Here is a 22883-nt window from a genome sequence, read left to right as displayed (position 1 = left end):
TATTACATAAGAAGAAGCTATATTTATTATTGTACTATTACTAAAGCATACTAAATTGAAAACTAAACGTTAAATATTATTTTACAAGATGCGATCAATTAGCACTTTTCCGAAACTCAAATTTTATTGAGATGAATCGTTTCTAGGATTTTCTTCAAAACCAGCTACAAATATTATTCGCAATTTCAAATACTATTGTTCCATTAATATAGCACTTCAAAATTTTTGACCACCTCCCGTACATCAAGATTAACAAAAAATTTATTGATAATTTCATGGGTTTTTTTGTACATTAGTGAAGTAAGCTACATTACAATTGCTTATTGAGCTACTCGTTAAAAAAATAACTTATCAATTATAATTCTCAGAAGCTGCAATAGTAAAATAAATGCGTCATTATTGATTATGATCAATTATTTTACGCCTATATATCATGATCAACAAAATGTATTCGCAAATGACGTATTTTTTATTTTTGCATTAAATTTACAACTTCCTGCAAAAAATAACTCAACTAAGTAAATTACAAGTCTAATTGTGTCTCCTCCAAGAACTTTGCCCTTTTCAAAACAAAGGACAGAGACCTCTAGAAAAATATATGATAAAACAGCTATAGTAGTATAGTAATTCCTAAATTATCCGCTATGTCAGCTGCTATACGGAACATATTCCTATGAAACTTTTCGGGATTGTGTTATAAACTGGCTCACTCTTCTTGAACAGCTGATTCTATCGACGACGTAGGGGAGTCGAGTCGATACCACAGAAATTTTCACGTTATTTTAGTTTCGTTAGCAATCATTCGTTTGTTTGTCGTAGTCGTGTGTGGATGTTATGTGTGTAATAGAATAATTTTTTTGAACTGAATTAAAAGTTGGTGAGCTAGTAGGGTAAGTAATTTACTCATTACAATAGTAAGAATATTATAATTTAATGTAACATCTACGACCATTTTGTTATCGAGTTGTGTTTATAATTCGGATGCGATTTGCTGCTATTTTATGGAGAAACGTTTAATAGGTTAAGTATTGATAATAAGATTTCATTGATAATTCTGGAATAACTTATAATTTGATAAAAAAACCATTGAACAAAAACTGTTCATTTATATATTTGTATAAATTTTATTAATTTTCTAACTTAGTATTTCTAGTTCTAAGTATAAAAAAAATTCTACCGAAAAATCATATAGATACGATTTATTTATAAGCAAAAAGGTGAGCATTGAAAAATTATTGGTATTTAATTTGATATTAAATCATTATTCTGGTTTCTCCATTTATTGAACTTGAAAAATTATATTTCAATTTTATTTTGTATGAGCTCTATCACAAAGCCAAATCAGATCGAAAATTATCCATAGAATAAAAGTTTTCATGCCGTGCGAAATTAAATAATGAAGAGGGATTAAAATTATATTTAGGTTGAAAATTCACAAATTTCATTAGTGAATGGAATGTAATAAAAACATGTAAATAAATTGAAACCAGTGAATGTAAAAACACAAAATTTTTACAAAGTGATTTTTGTGTTGGAGAAGTTGCCGGTCAAATAGTTTTTGAAAAATAGGAGTACCAATATATGAATGTTGTTTAAATGATGTTTGAAAATTTTTTGCCTAAAATAATGTTGAAAGGAAAATTTTAATTTTTTTTCAATTTTTTGTATATATTCAAAAAATTTGTATTTTAATATGAATATCATTTGAGGCGTAGAAAATAAAACTACCACAAAGTTAGTTAAAATATTTTAAAAAGGTTAAAAGGTATGCAAAAAAAATGTGGGGGATACAATTTTCTACCAAATCTTTTAGACTCACTTTTCGCCTATTTGCGATAAATATTGAAATATTTAGTTGGAACCATTAAAATTTATTTCATATTTGTGTTTTCAAAAATTTAAAACAAAATGAAAAGTTTGAATTTTTAATCTTTATATTGAATTGATGCAAAAAATTCGGGAATGAGTAGATGACGAGTTATAGGACTTTAAAGTTACTTATATCTAAGTATATTTTCTAAATTATGCATTAGAACATTATGCATTTTTTAATGGATGATTACGTATGTAATATATGTAGAGTGTTATTAATAAATAATTCTACACTACTATCTGAGGGCCAGGGGCGGTTCATGCCCAATTTGACAATTTGTAATCTTCATAGGGACATCCTGTTCAATCTAAAGGTAGCAAAAATGAATTTTTCAATCGATTTTTCAACAAAAAGGTTGTTTAACTCTATGATGCCAAGGAAACCGTTCGCTATAAAGAGAAATTCTGAAGAAGATTATCATAAATTGTAAATATTCATTGAAAATACTTACAGGAGGTATTAGAACACAATGAAATATTTCTAATTGAACTGCATACTGTCGAATATCGGAGAAACATAAGTAGAAAATCGAAATCAAGAAAAATTTACTTGGTTAGCCGAAAAATGTTATTAAGATGATTTTTACATCATTTAGGAAGCATGAATCACGTGCATCGGCAAATGTTTAGAGGAATGTCACATAACATGGGTGGGAAATCATTTTGGAGAAATTCTAAGTATCGTTGGCCATTCAGGTTATTATTAAAAAATATGGACCTACTGAATTATTAGCCACTATTCCTGCCCATAGATTAACACAAAATCGATGTTGATTTATTCATTACTTTTCCAAGAAATGTTTGATTGTGTTTTAATAAGTATTTTCAATAAATAATTACAATTTATGATAATTTTCTTCAAAATGTCCCTTTATGGCGAACGATTTCTCGAATCATCAATTTTATCGAGTTAAACAAAGAGTACTTTTTTGATAAAAAATTGATTGAAAACTTCATTTTTACTATCTTTAGATTGTACAGGTTGTCCCTGTAAAAGTTACGGATTGGTAACCATTGGGCATACGCCGCCCCTGGCCTTCAGATAGTAGTATAGAATTATTTATTCCGTCAAACACACTAGATGGACATATGCCAGCATCCATTTAAAATTCATAATGTTTGAATGTATAATTTAAAAAATAAACTTGAATATAAGTTCTTTTTTTGCAACTTTGAATGCAAATAACTCAGAAACGAGGGGTCGCGTGAGAAAGTAAATTATTTAATACAACGAAAGTACTGAAAATAGAAAAAAATAGTGAGGTCTACAATGCTTCACAGCTACGAGACGTGAACAGTCGAATGGAACTTCCTTTTCTCATAGATGCTATTGAACAGAGTAACTATCAAGCCAATATTTCCCTTTGCATAATGAGCTTTAGAGCACCGGTCGGAAATTCGTCAGGGCCGGATACTTTCCTATTTTTTGCTATAAAGAATGCTTTATCACCTCGAATTTAAAAATGGTTAGTCCCTTTACCTCATGCACATATATCGCATCAGCTCTATGATTTTCAAAGACGTCCTCTATATATCTGGTCCACGGGTTTTTCAGTTCTTGTTCCTCCAAAAGTACTTGGTTACAATCTTTTGTAAGTGACATAGTCATTCTCTCCACTTATTTCTTTTAAATTTCTGTACATATCTAAGGAATAATATATGGAACAGAGGTCTTATATTTCCGTCCATTCTGTTTCCATTCATCTATGCTTAGCTTCTTTGATATTCCCATCCTATAACTTTTTCTTATTATTGTCAGGTATGTTCTTCGACTCTGAATCACATGGTGTTTGAATCTGGTTTTTGGAAGATTCAGTACCGAATAAGGTTTGCAAGTTTGGTATCTAATTTAACAGAGAGCCCTAATGATAAATTATTGCTTTATATAATACAGTTCTTCTATTCTTAATAATTTCTTTATTTGAATTCATCTGAATTTACATAATCTAATCTAAATATCTGGCAGTGACAGACAAAATAATCGAAAAAATATTTCAAGATATAATGTATATTCTAATAATATGTATTATACAATAATTTGGAATATTATCATCCACTTGAGAAGGGAAATATTTCATTGACGTATTTTGGCTGACAAAACTGTCTACAAAATCAGACAAATGATTGGCGTGATCATATTCTTAAGTATTAGATAACTAACAAGTGGCGTAAAAGTTATCAGCCTATCAAAAGATGCTATAATTTTTGCAAATTGGGGTAAATGTCAGTTTTGATTTTTATGAAATATACAAATACCAAACATACGTCAATAAGATATGAATCGCTATCCTCCTGCATAACACGAAATAATTGCGATTTTCTTACGTAAGAATTCCGGTCTCTATACACCAACTGAGCGTTTAGCTACTCTCCTAGATTAGTTTGTGACAACACGATATGCTATTGGGTCTGCGTGGTTCTGGAGCAGTAGTTCTGGTGAGAATATTGCGGATTCGGCTGAAGAAGATGCAGAGGATTCTGTTGATCGTACCTTCGCTCTTTAATTTAGATCAAGGGGTAGTTGACTTTATATCGTGAGACAAAAGGTCCATGTTTCTGTGGTACCGAAAATTTCGGAAAACGACCACAATGAAAGATAAACGCTGAAAGAGCACGCTCAAAAACATTGTTTTAACGCAATTGGGCGAATTGTGATTAGAGAATAAGTGGTTCCAAAAATATGGAGCAGCTGTTCATACTGCATGATCTGTAAAAGAAATTCTGAAGACTGAATTTCCGGGTAGTTTAATATCTGGTCAGAAATATCGCTTTATCAAACCGTTATAGATTTCTTTTTGTCTAATCGTGTAAAATACCGAATCTCAGTCTTTTGAAGACCTAAAAGAAAATAATTGTCGAAAATGCGGGAAATTATTGGCGGAAATTTTTGTAAGACAGCTTCATAAATTAGACCCTTATTGTCATCAATTCTGAAAGCAGCCAGTATCATTTTTCTACTTACTAAAAAATTAGGTGTATCATATAAGGAAAACAGAAAAAAAAAACTAAAGTTTTTCATTTATTGAAAAAAATCTAAGCAATTTTATACTTCGTTTATTTTCATTTTGTCTATGAGAGCTGGATGTCCGTTGGTCACACGAAAGCAGAAATCTTCTCTTTGTCCCATTCGTACTATTTTGGTAGTGATAGTGGCCGCATACTAACTGCTAATAAACTTTAATGTACAACTTGTATAATTTCACTACACAACTTACTTTGAGATGTGCAAAGACAGGGAGCACGCACACACACTTCGAGGAGAAATTTTACCAAATATGGTCTCAAATCATTTTTTGTAGAAGATAAAGTTCATGTTGTCATACAAATCACTTGATTTACACCTTGAGTTGAAAGTAAGTCAAGAATTTGGTATGAGTCCATTTACCTATTCTGCATGAACTCTGACTAGACCTCCACAGCTTTTATTACCTCCTCGTTGGACAAAAATTTACGACCTTTTAAACTTTTTTTCAGTTGAGGAAATAGATGATAGTCGGTCGGAGCCAAATATGGTGAATAAGGAGAGTGCTCTGTTAATTCAAACCCCAAATCACGAATTTTTTGCATGGCAACATGAGATTTGTGTGCAGGGGCGTTGTCCTGCAAAAACAAAACACCTTTGGATAGATTTTTGCGTTCTTTCCTGTAAAGTGGTCAGTAATGTCGAATAGTAATCTCCAGTTATTGTTCTACCCTTATCCAAAAAATCAATCATGATTACTACATGGCAATCCCATAAAACTAAAGCAAGAACTTTTCCAGCAGATTTTTGGACACGAAACTTCTTAGGTATTGGAGCACAGACCGAACGCGATGCTTCTACCCTTGCACGTTTTTGGTCAACATTCAAACACTTGAGGATCCATTTTGCAGCAATTTTTCTCATGTCCAAATTGACGTGAACTATGTCATGAACGCATTCGTATGAAATATTCAGTGCTTCAGATATCCGTTTTAGCTCAATTCGACGGTCTGATACAGAAACTGGCCTTCCCGATCGGTCATCATCTTCAATGGAAAATTTACCTCTTATGAAGCTTGCAGTCCAATTTTTAAGGGTCGCATATGAAGGACATTGATCACCAAGTGTATTAAGCATATCTTCGTAAATCTGCTTACCTCTCAACCTTCTTAAATACAGATACTTGATGATGGCTCGATACTCCAATTTTTCGATTTTCACAATTTCGGTGGACATCTTTTTTCTTTTAATTTATTGCGTAGCTCTGGTTTACTTTTTTGACGTCAAACTTTACACTGACGCTTCTAATAAGTTGTTGTTCGTTGCTATGGTAACGCAATATTTTGTTTGTGCTTGGAACTGGTCTAGGCTAACTAGATATCAATACATCCTCGTATAGTAGTAATTCGAAATGAACATAAAAGTCTACGCGACCGTGTCTTGTTTTGTGAATTAAGGTAACCCGTATTTGTGATCACATATAAACGTAATACAAATTTGGAACGTTATTTTAAATTTGAAACAGGGCGCCAAAAGTGCTAGGTGCTAGCCTGTACTTTGGTACGTTCCAGGAATAAGTTGCTCTTATACGAATATAGTAGTAGTTCGAAAATGAACAAAAATGTTTATGGGTTTATTCCAGTAGACTATAAAAACTTCGCCATGCGTAATATGAAAATTTCGCTCTAACATCATCAAGTTCAAGTAATAAATAAAAAGTTTTACGTTCCAGCAACAAATTGAACTTGACAATAGTAGTTCAAACTGAGTATAAATGTTTTGTATGAAGGTTTGTTCCAGTAGACTGTCTATAACAACTCCACCACGTACGATATGAAAATTGCAATCTAACAGCATCAAATTCAAGTGATGAACAAATAGTTTTAGGTTCCAACAATAAATTGAACGTGTTCCCTAGTAGTTCGAAATGAGCATAAATGTTTTGTATAAAGGTTTGTTCCCCAGAAGACTGTCTGTAACAACTGCACCATGTGCGAAATGAAAATTGCTTTCTAACAGCATTAAGTTTAAGTGATGAACAAAATGTTGATGTCAGCGAGAGGAATTATAGGCACTTACTTTTTTTAAGATGAAAGGAGTGAATTCAAATGCGAGCAGATGTAAAGACTTCTTAGTGCCTCAACTTCAAAACTTTAATGGTTATAACCAAAGAACATCGTTCCAGCAGGGCAGACCAACTTTACACATATCCAATTCATCTCTGCTACAGTTCGAGAAATTTTTTCTGAAAAATTCATCTCCAGGTGAGGTGACATAAGTTGATCTGTGGGGTTATGTCAAATTCAAAGTTTACACTTTGGTTTATGCATGGAACTGATCTAGGCTAACTAGATATCAATACATCCTCGTATATACATATGAGGGGCTCTACAGCTTCCTTTGCCGCATCCCGCATATCGTACGCCATACTTTTCTATCTATCCATTCGTTTTCCTGGATAGCTGTCTTTCATATTCCATTCAATTCCTACCTTCCAGGTCCTTGAGGGTCTTTCTCCATTCATCCTCATATCCGTACCAGACCAGTTGCTTAGTCTGTATTCTCTTTGAAGTCGTGTATACCCGACCTGTTCCTCGTTGTATATCTTCATTTCGTATACACTCTGTTTCGGATATCCTGCACGATCTCAAGTAGTCGATTTCCTGTCTATTCCTTAGTTGGCAGCACTCGCATAAATTCGTTAAAATGGGCTCCACTATGACTTTGTATATTGTCATTTTTGTGCTTAGGTCTAACCCTATTTATATGCAGTTTGTAGTCTCCTTGGGTGCTTCCTATCGGTAGATATTCTGTTTTTGACATGTTCATATTATAACCTTATTTTGATTATTCGTCGTCCAATTTTTCCTGCATATAATCTGCTTCGTCCTCGTCGCCAGCTATAATAACTTCGTCGTCTGCGAAAAATATAGTTGTTAAGTACTTTTCCTTTATTTCAATTCCCATTCTCGCAATTTTATTTCTCCAACTTCTCAGAGGTTCCCGAATGTATATTTTAAAATAATGTTGGTGATAAACTGCGCCTTTGTCTCAAACCTTTCGAATGCGAAAATGGTTTCGATATGGTATTTACTAGCTTGACTACACCTTTTGACTTACTATATATGTTCTGAATAGCTCGAACATAAACATCGCTGAAGCTAGATTTCGTGAAGCCTTTCAGCGGCACCATGTCGTAGGCCTCTTCGAGATCGATAAATACAAGGTGAATGGCCAAATTCCTGGCTTTACGTTTTTCTAGCATTCGCTGTAGAACGAATGTATTATCTATAGATGAGCGTTCCGTACGAAATCCGTTCTTTACTTCTATTTCAATTTTTTTTATTCAATTCTATTTTTCAAAACATTCCCGTACAATCTAACCATTGTGCTAGTTATACTAATGCCACGATAATTACCACACTTTTCTCATCTCCTTTCTTGTATATTAGGGTTGATGAGATGAAATAAAGATTCAATTTATTAAAATAACACTTTTTAATAAAAATATTTGAATAAAATTATACAAGTTGAAAAATAGTTATTAAAATATAAAACAAACACTTTAGTTTGTAACAAATTTTTAAAATTTAAGTAGACTATAACTGTTAGATATTAGATATTATAACATATAGTTACAACTAAATAGTAATCGGACTGGATAGCTAGCTCTGTAGGTCTAATGCAAGATTTGAGAAGAGGCACGCGAATTTTAAAATTTTAAAACCCAGGACGCTGCTTAAAAACTATTCAGGACGTCCCAGGACATTACAAAAACTAGGACATGTCCTGGGAAAATAGGATGGTTGGCAACCCTAAAATATTAATGTAAAATACGCCATATTTTAATCTTGGAATTTCGTTCCCGACAAAGTAGAAGGCTGCAAGATACGGTCCAATGTCCATTACTATTAACGACAGTTCTTCTAAATTTTTGAATTAACTGTGTCTCAATTCACTTTCTAGATATTGCACCGAGTAATCTTACGATGATGATTTAGAGGAAAACACTAAACAGGCATTTTCTTTCCTATTGATGAACCAGCGTAAACAATGATAAAACGTTTATTTAAACTCCTGCTTTACGTATGCTTTTAGCATTATTGTGCTGCCAAGAATTTAATTTGTTTCCTCTGGCATATATCCATGTTTCATCGACAAATATATATAAAGGAAACATGTTCTTTTGCTAGCAATATTTGTTCAATCTATTAATGCTCCGCTGTTAACTAAAATATTAAAAATTGTAAAGTACATAACAAATTATTTACTCAGCATAAAACACAGCAACTGATTTTACGATCCGAAACCTAACCTAACCTAACCTAACCTAACCTGTGCCACTTTTTGGCCGAATTTACCAATGAATTTAAAACGACCTTTATGAAACCGTAGGCCAGGTAATGAATTAAGCCTCTATAGTCATACATTATAATATATCATAATATTTACCAGAATGCATACAGTTTATTCGATATTATATAATGTAGTAATTGGATTTGCAAACCCAAAGAAGATATTGTGTACTTAACCTACTGAACAAATTGCAAAATGACTTGAATAAACCAGTTATTGCAAATTCGTATGTTAAACAGGAAATCGACATAGATTTATGACCTACAAATCTAACCGACTTCTTTCTAAGCGAACGCGTATTTGTTAGCATGCGTGGTTAAAGGCGCGCTGGTGGCGATGTACTATTACAAGATGTACACACACCAACACGTTCAGTTTTATTACATAGGTTTGGAATAAAGTAGATAATTGATTAACTATTAATACTTGACTTAGAGCAAGATAACATATAGTAGTTCTATTCTTATTTGAATGAGCAAAAAATACTGTAATAGTAGGAATTAACAAAGGATTGTGCCACAATCAGCGGCTTCCATTCCTTTAATAGAGTAGACCATAATGTATGATGTATGTGAAAAATTTTTCTAAATTTAATTTGCAAATTTCAAAAATATGTTTTTTTGCCCACAATTCGCTTTGGTCATATAGACTTAGAATGATTTGAATGTTATTTTGGATCACTATATAGATTTAGATATATTCGCATGCATATTTTTACTCTCATAATTATTGCTTGAAAGTCATTATACAGTGTGTCTAGTTAAGTTGGAACCATACGGAAAACTTTTTTATTAGTGGTTTTATGAAAAAACTTATACTTGATGAAAAGTTCTGCATAATCCAAAAGTTAAAATGCAAGCATCAGATATCAATTTTTGAAAGCAGTATACGAGGTTTGGCAAAAAATTTTAATTTTGTGCAAGAGTGAAGTATCTTTATTTTTTACAATTCAGAAAAATGTTATACTTTTTTCATAAAACCACTAAAAAAAAGTTTTCCATATGGTTCCAACTTAAGTAGACACACTGTATAAATTAATATCAAATATTAAAGAAAAACCATCAACTTATTACTTTGAAAAGCGAGAAGCGAGAAATGGAATCGTCAATATAATATTATTGACGTTACGGATGGAAAAGATAGTGAAAGTGAAGCTTTGCTATGCGGTAAGGGGTATAAGTGCCCCCCTCTTATCGAAGACAGATTCGTATCATAAAAATATAAAATTGTAACAATCGTAATAGATTTATTGGAAATTAAAATAATATCGACCATTTTATACATTTATTTCATTTTTATCAAAAGATCAAAACATGTTTTATTAGGGTGTTTAGTGTTTAACTGAATCAGTACCCGGTTGGCTCGCTCTCCTAATATTTGTTTTTAAATGCTGCATTAAATTATGAAATATTTAATCTGGCGTTTGCCGGAGTTTACTCAAAAAAAATATGTGTTTTAATTCTACATATGTAGTTGCTTCCCAACCTTCAGAATACAGCTTTCGTTTCAAATTTCGCCAAAAACCGTTCGATTGGCCTCAATTCAGGCACATTTGGAATATTCCCTTCTCAATAAACGGATTATTCAACAAATCTCCGAAAAAGTTCTTTGCATAATAAGTAGGTGCCATATTTGGCTAAAACACAAAATTGCGTGGACATATGTTTTTTTCCATTTAATTCAATGGTTTGCGTACACACTCAGTTACCATACGTCATCTCACGTGGGTAGTTGCTAAAATGTTTGAGCCTTTTGCGCACAGTACCTTTCGCGATTTTAATTGAATCGAGACTGGCGAGAGTGACGAATGTATCGAACCAGAGCTGGAAATCGGAAAGATTTCGGAAGCGTGTAGGACATGTGTGCTCACCCCTTTCGATCCCGCACCGATCCGCTCTTTGGAGCAAAATCGGACCGGAGTCGGATTGGAGTGGTGTATGACAAGTGTTTTTCGACCATAATACCTGTCTCAATACGCGACAGATATAGTAAATTATTGGTTATTCCCATTATTAAAAAGTGACTGACGGTAATTGATTTCTTCAAATCTTGATTTTGTTGATAAAATTCAATATTTTTCGTCGTTTTAGATTTTCCATAGTTGAAACTTAAATTATAACAGAGACGTGATGTTTATATTTGGAGTAATTGACACCTTCCAAATTATGAGAAACAATTAATAACATTCTCAGTCAACGCCTACTTCACTTGCTAAGCTCTCTAAAAATGTATGGATTTTCTCTTTCCACACGCATATCATAATTGATTTTGAATTTCTAACATTGTTTTGTATTGCGATAAAATGGAATCTAATATCTATACATTTTTCAGAAATAGTTCTTATTAGATCGGATATCTGATTTGTCTTAGGAAAGTTACTTAATTAACGAATTCGCAAACTAGAAAAAATATTAAGACCTACAAAATTTCTCAGTCTTTTTGGTTATTTTTTCCATTTTTAGTGATATTTTAATAACACTTTCATGGGGATGAATGAAATTATTCTCACCTTTAATCCATATAAGAAAATAGGTTAGAATCATTTCATTAGAAAACTCTTTATCAGTACACTGATGATAATTTAAAAGTTTTAAAATGCAAACTATCAAAATTGGGCAGTTCAAATCAACAACAATAATTTGAATTATTTTTAATGGTATTGGTACTTCTATTTATTCGTTGGTTGGTGGATCGACCTTAGGTGTACCTAGTAAAAAAACAATACAGCAGAAAACGATCGGGCGCCAACTAGTGATTGTAATACCAGCCATAAAATTTTAACTCCTGATAGTGGTTGTCATGAAGATTAGACAACTCGTAAAATTATACACCTCGGGATTTTAATTATGAAATGAAAGAGAAAAATAATTATTAGTTATAAGTTATTAGTTAAATCATTAACAAATATTCTCCTTGCTCATTTTTTAGAAAATCTGTATTATTTATAAAAATGTGAATTTAGGTTTGGTAACCTAACCAGATCCGGAAAAGGGCGATTGGAGCGATTGGGTACAATCGGGCCACGCGTTACCGTCAATATGAACAAATTAAACGAACGAAATTTAGGCTTCAGAAAAAAACATTTCAAGTAAGAAGGGGATTAAGATTTTTACATAAAAAATCGGAATAAAATTCACTACTTTTTTCATGCGAATGAGTATTATATTTTTTTGAAACTCGTCTCGGTATATAATTTTATGTGTCGAAACTTCGGGCTACTTTTCAGTAAGGTTAGAGAAAGTATAAAATATTTATCGAGATTTCAATTTACATACTCGACAACTATATTCAGACGTCCAGAAAATGTGACGTATTTAACGATAAGTACACGGTACAGAAATAGAAACGACTCAAGTCGAACTTCAAAATTTGGACAATAATACAACGATATTTGCGTTCGACCTCATGAAAACCTCATCACCCACACCAAATCTAGCTACGGTTATTTACTAGAAATAACAATTTCACAATCAAGTCAGCTATACGTGCCATGAAGGATTAGTATCTCGTAGGCCATTCGGAATTGTTACATTTAAAAAAAAAGTTATCATGTACAGCGATCGATATGAAGGATAAAATAGAAATATTGAAATTGCTGCTAGCTCAGAATCAATAAGACGAAGCTTGAAGTGAGATTTGGAAAGGACACATTGCACAAGATGATGTATTTAAAATTAAATATAGAGAAAAACAAAACAAAGGAAGTAGTCTTTACCTCTCTCGATCTACAATAAGCTTTTGACAGCTTGGGGTATCCCGGAACAGAGAAGTGTACCCAAGAGAAACCAGCCAAAGTCTATTTGCGAACATTCTTTAGGACAAACAACTTTGATTATCAAAACTTCATAATAAAAGATGGACCAAGACAACGATAAATAAATGGAAGAATCTCTAGTGCCCGTATCATGCTTTTCCAAGGTCATTAGGGACACACAGAGCGAAATACAATGATTGTATGATCACTTGAAGAGATTAAACGGAATAACATCTAAAGACAGAAAGTAGAAACTAAGCAGTAAGCGAATCGTTGAGTATTGATTTTACAGATGAAATGATAGAAGTTAAAATCGTTTGGACTCGTGGCTAGAATGATAAACAAGAGACCAGTTGAAGCTTTATGAGAAGCATGAACAAATAACAACAGAAGGAGGGTAGATCTAAGAAAATCTAGAATTAAGATGTAGCAGAAATATTCGTAAGAAGAATATGACTGAAAATAATTTCAAAACCATGCATAAGTTGGTAAAAACAGACAACAAGAAGGTAACGAAAAACGTAGGAAAACAAGTTAAAATTTAAGTGTATATGGTTGTCTAAATCCCCCCCTTATAAAATATAAAATATTTAATGAATATGTGAAAAAATCGATGACTCTATGTCCATTTATGTCGGTAAATGTGGATAAAATGAAATCTCCAGAACTTTGAATTGAAAGACTATCTACAGAAAAACAAATGAAAGATTCACAGTTTCTGTATGCTGCAGAAGTTCATTTATTTTATATTAGTGTAACTAGTGGGTCGACAGTTATGTTAAGCGTATTTTAGATGAGGAAGTCTTGGACGAAGTACCTGCATATGTTTATAGTTACCAGCTCAAACTACAAGGGAATTTTTGCATATATAATGATGATACTATTTACAAACATTTTTAAAAATTTACTGAAATACTGTGCTTCACCTTATTAACTAGTTTTTCAACAGTGGTGTTGTGCTAATTTTTCCGGCCGCTGTGTCGAATTAAAAGTCATATTATTAATGAGACTTACAGCGAATTGATTTCTGTTAATAATAGTAATTTTTTTTTAACTGTGTTCCTAATGTTCCTAATTTCATCACTTGAACAGCCTTTGATGCTTCTATGAGTTTTTTTCCTTTTTTAACGTCTTTTAGTGATTCCTAATAGCGAATAGTTCGACGGATTAGTTTGTCCGCATATGTTATCGTTACACTTCTGTTCTGTAACGCTTCAGACAAGATGGAAAGTTCATACAAAACGTCATACATCAATGCCAAGTTACTTATAAACTGTTTCGACATGATATATTTTTTAGACCAATATATACACTCTGATCAGTTTTTGAACGAGTTTCATCAGTTGCGGCTTGGTGAAAATGTTCAGCAAGAGATTTTAAATTTTGCCAAACTGCATTAACAGTTCTGAATGATTTTTTACTTAATGTTGTAGATTCATCAATGAAAATCGAAATATTTCCATTTGTTTTAATAATTTCTGAACAAATTCTTAATATCATATTTTTGGATATGTGATTAATTATATTTGTGCAGGTATATCTGGACCAAAACTATTTAATTCTTGCAATTGCAATAAATTATAATAATCCGAATATGGTCGGTCGTGTATGGCTAAATAATAAGCAGTTCTAAATACTAAAGACGTGCTCTTAATAGACGCCTTATTTAAATTATCTATTACATTTTCTATTGGCTGATGCTGTACAGCAATTATAGAAAAATGCAACTACTACATACATATATGTAGCGCGCACCTAATTTTGTAGCGAGAGGTTCTTAGAAATATGCGAAATTGACACAAACACTTTTTAATCGACACTTTGACTTAGGTAGCGTAGGTAGCGTGCATAGAATATTTTGCTAACAGTAGTACTTATTAATCTTATTATTACATTGTATGTAATAAAGGTTTTAATGCATACAATAGTTTTGTGTGGCACTTATTCACTAACTAAAACTTTCTATAAATGCGCTGTCGCAAAGGTGGTTTGACACTGATTAAAAAAATGGTTTTAAATACTCAAATTCTTACACTAAGGGTGGGAATTGTAAAAACTGCAAAGATGGCAATTTCCCAGCAATGCATATTTTAGATGAAAATCGGTACGTTTGTCGGCATTTTTCTCAACATCACTGTAATAAACCAATAAAGTTTAAAACATCTACCAATACTGGAAACCAACATCTGGAAATTCTAGTTCACAACAAATGTATAATAAAAATTCTTAGCATTAACCGCATGCCCATTTGGGTATGGCATTAAAATTTATGTATGAAATCTTTACTTTTTTAAAATTTTTTATTTTTTTCTTCTAATGTTCATTATAAATGATTTAATTCCGGTTGAACCGGTTCAAAAACCGGTTCACGTGTTTGTTTCGGTTCGGTTCGAATTCCGGTTCAGCAGAAAAAAAAACGTTCCGGACTCTAGTTCACGTTTCGGAAAAACAAGCCGGTTCGTTCCGGTTTTTGTTCCGGTTCGGGTTCGGTTCAAACCCTTGTTTATAATAATACATATAAAAATTCGTCGAAAATTAAAAAAAAAATCGGCAATTCTTTTTAATTTTTTCTTCAATAGGTCAGCCAATTCTCGTTATCAGAAATCATCTTTAGTTCCGGAACGCGTTCCGGAGCGTTTCGGTTCGACAACACCACTGTGTTTCAATGTTGTATATGGTCAAACGGCCAGATTCTATTTAATCTTCTCGTATCTGGAAGGTTGATGAACAGTTCTGTTATTAGTGCGTCATTTTCTACTTATGGATCAGTCACGTTAAGAATTACATTTATAACATACGGGATATTCAGGGCAGTGTTGAGAGTGTTGTGTATGTTTGGTATTACTTCTATTGAAATTGTTTTCATTGCTATAGTGTGTACGTGGAAGATCTTGGTTTGGATGCGAGCCCTCTAGCGACATGATAAGTATCTTTAATTTACGAGTAAATGTAAAGAAGATTGATAAGTGACAGTAACAAACTGTCAGTTCTCACAGTGTAATTCTCATAAAAAATATGACTGATGTCAGCATAGGAGTTATCATTACATTCATACGATGATAATTGTTTGGTATCTTGCTTGGAAAAATGAACGGGAGAGTTTCCATGACCATACTTGTTTAAGCTGGATCACTTGAATTTTCCCAGGTTTTGGAACCGTTATAATTTGGGCAACCTTCCATTGGAGAAGAAAATGACTTAGTTTAAGGGCTGCGCAGGAGATGAAATTTATGAATTTGAATCCCTTCTTAGGCATTTATTATAATATTCTTCCCGTTATAGGTTCGCGATTGGCAATTTCTTTGGGTTTGTCTTCTGTAGCCTCACTCGTTTGATTTCAACGCATGAAAGTTTTTTTATAGGTTTATCTAAGTGAGCCTCGAGAAAATCTTTTATCTCAGGGTGTATTTGGAGTCCTTTATTTGCGTGAAATTGAAACATTTCGAATAGATATTTTTCAAGTATAGAATAGATATAAGATACAGGAAAGGGATAGAAAAATCTTTGGTTGAAATATATCCATTAAGAAAACATGAAAAAAGGCAATGAGAGAAATAAAAACCGGATCCAAATACGACACCCAAAAAGAATTGAAAGAAGAAACATATGGTTGAGAAACATTCGAAAAGCAGATTTATCACTATGTTTTTCAAGCACCACCAGGCATAGAACGGCAGCTTGTTGTAAGATATGAGATCACTTGTATTGAGTCCATCCTGCACCGTCTCGAAGATCAGCTTTTTATTATAGTAGACAAAGCTTTTTAACTGTTGCCAGAACAAAAAATACTCACTTCCAATAATCGACAAATACAGATGCAACAATGGTTACGTGTTAAAAGGGATTTGATACCATATGATAGTGCAATGAAATTGAAGAAAAGTTAATGGTGTTTCCTATGGAATCCATCGTTATGTTGAAAATATAGTTTGTACGTAAAGATAAGAAAAATTTTAGAACAGGTATTAAAACATTAGCTTAGTTTGTTTATTTGGGCTACATTAAATGTTTATTGAAAATGTTGCGTAAAGTGAAATAACATTTTTGTAGAATTTACTCATTCTATTTGTACGTTTATATCCGTATCAGCTTTAAGTAACTAGGACTATTATTCCACTGAGCTCATTTATTTGACATAAAAAAGTATAAAAGCAAAAATACATCTATTTATCTCTCTTATTAAGACATGATAAGTATGTAGCCGGTGCACAAAATTTTTTATTGCGGAAAAACATAAATTGTAAATCATATATTATGTTTGGAATGGTCTGGTATTCTACAATTATATTTATCACAATCGTTGTTAAAAATAACGACTCATTCTTATCAATAACTGATAGTATTAATAGGAAGTTTTACTTCCACTCACATAGGACTGACAAACTTCGCAAAGCATACGACTCGACCAACATTAATCAAACAAAGTAAATATAAATAAAGAAGGTGTTAAGGGACTAAAAGCTTTGACTCTTGAAATCAAATGAAACATTTACACTGTAGTTACACTCCGCGCAATGAAATGTTTCATTCATTGAAGCACTTTGAAGTACAAATGTTTTTTAATTACCTTCCAGCTTAGAAAGTGAAGTGACAGTATCCAACACCCTCGCACTGAATCAAAGAGTAAGCGAACAATGACGACTCCAAATATTTCTAAAATCGGATGGAGCCTTTCCTCACGCTCATCGCGCTACAACTCAACATCGTCTATTCAGGATGTAAATTTGTATGCAACCCAAAGAATATAGTGTGTCCTCTGTTCTTAGTTGTGGTGCTGGGCAATGTTCAATGTTTATAGCTGATCTATTAGTCCAACTTCTTTTAGAAAGTTCAGGATTTGGTAATTGAACACTATGAAATGTATACTGGCCTGCATAATCCCAGGGTCATTGTGGCCAATAATTCCAAAATCTCTTTTGATAAGAATTGAATCAATATTGCTGTTTATGGTGGTTTTGGTCGATTTAATCTGTAACAACCGAGTGTTGATAAGAATTTTAATTACAGAAAAAAGAATCGATTTTCAATAAGTTTGATACGTTTTTTATATTAAGAATCGTCAAGCTTCTCAAAATAGCCATTAACTGCCTACATCACCTCTTTGCCAAACTCACCGTCGATAGTTTTTCCTTTTTCAAGATACTTAATGAAAATTATCGAACGCGCATCCCAAAAAACCGACGCCATGACCTTATCTGCCTCTGCCTTTTCGGTACATTGTTTTGATCGCTCTTTTGTTTCGGGTGTGAAGTGATGGACCTACGTTTCATCCATGGCTATGAACTGCGCGAAAATTCGGCTTTGTTGCTGTAAAACATTGCCAACACTCGATGGAAACATCTTCACGACGTCGTTTTTTTCCATTGTGAGCAAAAGTAGCACTCATCTTGCGCACAGCTTTCTCATGTCCAACTTTTTAGTTAATATGCGGTGTACCGCACTTTTTGAAATGCCTATGTCCGCTAGCTCGAGTACTTTCAGTCGACGATCATCCAGTACCACTTTGTTGATTTTCACATTTGTGGAGTCGTCACCACCTTTGGTCGATCACTGCGATCTTCGCAGGTCCTATGGCCTCGTTTAAACTCTGCTACCTAATATTATACTGTTGATCATGAAGGAGCAATCTCCCCTAGAGTAGAATCTAGTTCAGTTTTTATATTGTTTGGGCTAAGGTCTTTCAAATAAAAGTATTGTAGCACATAACGATGATCAATTTTTTTCATGTTCACAAATTCACTGAAAATGTTCACTATTATTACAGATATGTACTTTCTAATATAGTGGTATTTTATAAACAACTACCCATATTTCTAGGTCAAGCCAAGTAGTTCTGGACTTATCCTTGTATAATAATTGGTCGAAATAAAAGTTTCTTCCTAAGAAACTTTTCTACTTCTTCTAATGTGTCTCCGAAAAAAACCTGCAGTCTGCAACAATAATTTATTTTAGAACATTATCAAGATTATCAGGTTGAGTCCTGTCAATATTGAATATAAGATATCGTCCATAGAAAAAAATTCAAAAGTGTAAGGTCTGGTGACCATTGTTTTGACAATTGTTCTCCTATCTATCTACAACGATATTCCGTCTTATAGAACAGGGCTAAAGCATTTGAAAACGGTAAAAAATGAAAAAAATAGTAATAGGATGTACCACGCCCCGTGGAAAACGAAGAGAATATAAAAAATAGGAAGAATAATTGAGTAATCGGTAATTGGAAAGGGGAGAATTTTTAGGGCTAAAAAAAGGGTTTAACTATATTGACGGTAAAACTACAAGTCCTATGGAAAAAAGTGCATTTTTGCCTCTTCTGAGAAAACTTACATTTTCACACTATCAGAAGGTAGAGATTTTAACAAACAAAAAACCTACCTCCTTTTTTTAGTCTATATTTTCACAGAGAATTTTTAATTGAAAATTAGGGTATCGATATCATGTCAATAAAGGCAAAAAATAAATATATCAATTCAAACAAATTACAGTGTGTTTGGGATATAAAAAGGTAAGTTCTCACCAAATTTCGTGAAAAATTTAAGATAAAAACTTTTAGTTCTATCACGCTTTAACCCCTCAAAAACTCACTTCTCGTTCACGTTGAGTTTATTAATCTTACTACTTTTTTTTTGTTTTAAAAATGATTGGCCCCGGTCTATTATTGTTCTGGAAGAACACCATCCTATTGAAATATAATTGCCAAATTACTGTATTCAACTCCAAAATTTCGAAATTTATTGCATATACATATTAGGCCAAGCGCCGGGTACAGTTTTTTGCAAAGAGAACGGTTTTTTTGGAATATGTTCATGGGTGCCCCCTGAATGTAAATCCAAGTGGGCGTCATGGGGGAGCGCCTGCGTCAGCCTCCACCTTAAAATTCACGTTTTATCGAATATCTCGCGAACCGCGCATCGTATGTCAAAAATAGTGGAGATCATTTTTATAGATAAAAATTTTTGTCATCTTTTTTATTTGCGTTAAAAGAGGCATTTTTTGTATAACGCATATATTTTTAATTATAGCGCTCCAAACTTCCAAACTTCCAAATATTTAATTTATCACGAACGGTTAACTATATATTTAGCAAAAACCATATAAAGTTTTTGTCGTGCGATGCGCGGCTCGTAAGATATTCGATAAAACCTGTTTTTCAAGATGGCGGCTCCACCCCCCATGACCTACTTGGATTTACCTACACCCCTAAACATATTCCAAAAAAATTCGTTGTCTAGAACTTTTTTTGCTCTGGCACTTGGCCTAAGTATATCGTTATTGTTGCTTCTACGTTTTTCACTATTCATATGAAGATTCCTTGTATAGTGTATAAGATATTAAATATATCTCCGTATTTGCTTTTATTACATTTTAAATAAAAATCCTAATAATTTTGACAGTTTTACATCTTGATTTAGATGTCTACAATCAAATTTTTTATTAACACATTAAAAAATCTGAGATTGCTGCTTCGATAAAAATAAAAAGAACGTAAAGCAGACTTGAGAACTTCGTTGTATCTTAAATTGAGATATATGAAACGTAATTGCTTCGAAGATCCAATTCAGTTGAATATTAAAAATTTCCGTTCAAGGGTTAGATGACAATAATAAACTTCCTTTATACCGCCAATTAGAATATAATCACAAATGGTTTCTTAATAGGGGACCTGTCTCTGTTAGATATAACTATCTTGTTAGTTTGAAAATCATTTTATTCACAACTATGTATGCAATCCTGTCATTACTCACGTCATTGAAGGTTAGAAAGTGTCATATTACACATCTCAACTTCCCGCACTCATTCCCCGCCCTCTAAAATATTGATAAATATTATAATACCTATTTGAACAAAAAACAATAAAAACCAACAATGAACTAAAATACAACAAACTTCTTATTGAAATTAATGGTTAAATTTGAATTATTATAAGCGTTTATATAAATATAGTTCCAGTACTAGCGCTGGCGTCTCCAACAGTTAGTTATCTCTTTAGTCGACAAATTACTTCGCTGTTGAATGAATGAGGTTTGTGAACTATTTGCAACAGCTTCAGAAGACATGGCACATTGGGACAAAATATTGGCAGTTGGTGTTATTTTCCATTGAGCTATCCACATAACCTTCTGCCACGGTACTAGGGTACCATCATCTGCCTTTTTAATTGTAGTATATTTGCACCGCTGTTGGCAAGTAACTTGGCGGCCGTTCTTCTTAGAGCGTCGCCTGTGAAGCTTTTCGAGTCCTCTAAATTAAAAAAGTAGCAATTTTTTTAAGAAACAAAACTATCGTATTGTGCCCAATTTGTTGAGATTTCTTAATATTCATCCTCTAAGCTGAACCAAAAATCTGGATCAGTAATGGAAAATGATTTACTTGTACGTGTTTTGGAATCTGGAATTTCAACCGAAATTTTTTCTCCAAAAAAAGCAACATCCAACATTTTCATTTTCACTCATTCGTCCGTCCGACAAGCTTCAAATACGCCTATTATTAACGCAACCTAAAACAGTAAGAAAAATATTATACCATAATAACTATGCACTTGTATAGGCTCTAACACTTTTTTTAATACTTATTTAACCCGGCGTTACATACGTAGGGTTTAGTAAACCCCCGTTGCGAAAAACTCTATGAAAATGAAACCAAATGTAAAGCTATGCGCGTGTCCGCCTCTCAAAAATAAAAAAAACAAACCGAGAAGGGCCGTTTTTCCTTACAAGCTTCACTTCGTTTTCTTTTGGCCAAAATCTCCCTTTAGAAATAGTTAGGCAAACACAACCCAACGAAACCACCACAACCCCAGCCCTGCAGGGGAGCTATTCCTATATCAGGGCCTACTTAAACAAACCACCTCCCTCACAAAAATCCTCCTTATCGTACCAAACGAATCTCTCTCTCTCTCTCTCTCTCTCCCTCTCTCTCTTTCTCTCTCTCTCTCTCTCTCTCCAGGTATCAAAACACTGAATAAAAGCAAAAGCTGTTGAAATGCTTTGGGGTGTATTAAATCCCACCTATGTATTAGTGTAACTGATGTTGTAAAGTTATTACTTTTTTATATATTTTGAATTCTACGCAGCAAAGTGAAATATTTATCATACAATAAGTTCAAAGAAGTTAGTTACGTTAAATAATATTAATAGGTTAATGAAATTTTTGTAAGATCAAACGCCTAACAATGACCTGGACAAAGAAACATTAAAGGATGAAACTCGAAGTGATTTGGAAAATACAAATGTAAGCCTCCTCCAAAAAAAAAAAACAAAAATATGTATGTTGGAAAAGTTGGAACCAAGTGTAATAAACAACTTGAAAGTGGACGTGTTCGAACAAGACCACAAAACATTATTGAGATATTATATTATATTATGAGAGGATCGAAGACATAGAGCGCTAATATGAATATGAATATGAAAATTGAAGAGAAATGTAGTAGATGTCATCAATGTACAATGTTTCAAGAAATTCACGTAGATGGCCACTTACAGTTTTATGTTTTTACTGAGTACAACTGCTATTAATGCTCTTGTGATATACAGAGAAAACAAGATAACACATTTTTGAGAAGGATTTTTTTAAAATTATTAACTGATTCAAGGACAGATTAATGTAAGGTAAAATGTAAGGTAAAATAACCTGACGATACTTCGAACTATTCGTCAGAAAATTAAAAATTTCGACAAAAATAGCGTTGAAGTTCCATCGTCCAAGACTTCAAACGTTATAGGAAGGTGCCCAAATGCCCAAGAAGTCGAGATCGCAAAACCAAATACTCCTGTGAACACTGCCATTCATTATTATGTATGGAGCATGCAGTGCTGACGTGTGAAAATTGGGTCAATTCAGACAAAGAGTAATGCTAATGGAGTTTCACAGATCCCACGCATGTACTGGTGTAAGAATTTTCCACCTATGTAACGCTGGGTTAAAGATCATAAAATATAT

At 33.0% G+C, this 22883-nt stretch overlaps 1 protein-coding gene across 2 annotated transcripts in view; it reads left to right on the top strand.

The window, feature by feature from the left end:
• Window positions 1-708: 708 nt before the first annotated feature.
• LOC130895994 (facilitated trehalose transporter Tret1-like) overlaps window positions 709-22883 on the top strand; it is a 104321-nt gene continuing 82146 nt past the window's right edge. For both annotated transcript variants that reach the window (XM_057803701.1, XM_057803700.1), the window contains exon 1: window positions 709-890. The gene's annotated coding sequence lies outside the window, so the exon portion shown is untranslated. The remainder of the gene's footprint in view (window positions 891-22883) is intronic.

Source organism: Diorhabda carinulata, chromosome 6 (assembly GCF_026250575.1).
Source record: "Diorhabda carinulata isolate Delta chromosome 6, icDioCari1.1, whole genome shotgun sequence".
Classification (NCBI taxonomy): domain Eukaryota; kingdom Metazoa; phylum Arthropoda; class Insecta; order Coleoptera; family Chrysomelidae; genus Diorhabda; species Diorhabda carinulata.
The sequence above is the reverse complement of the archived record's forward strand: the minus strand, read 5'-3'. Positions and strand labels throughout refer to the sequence as shown.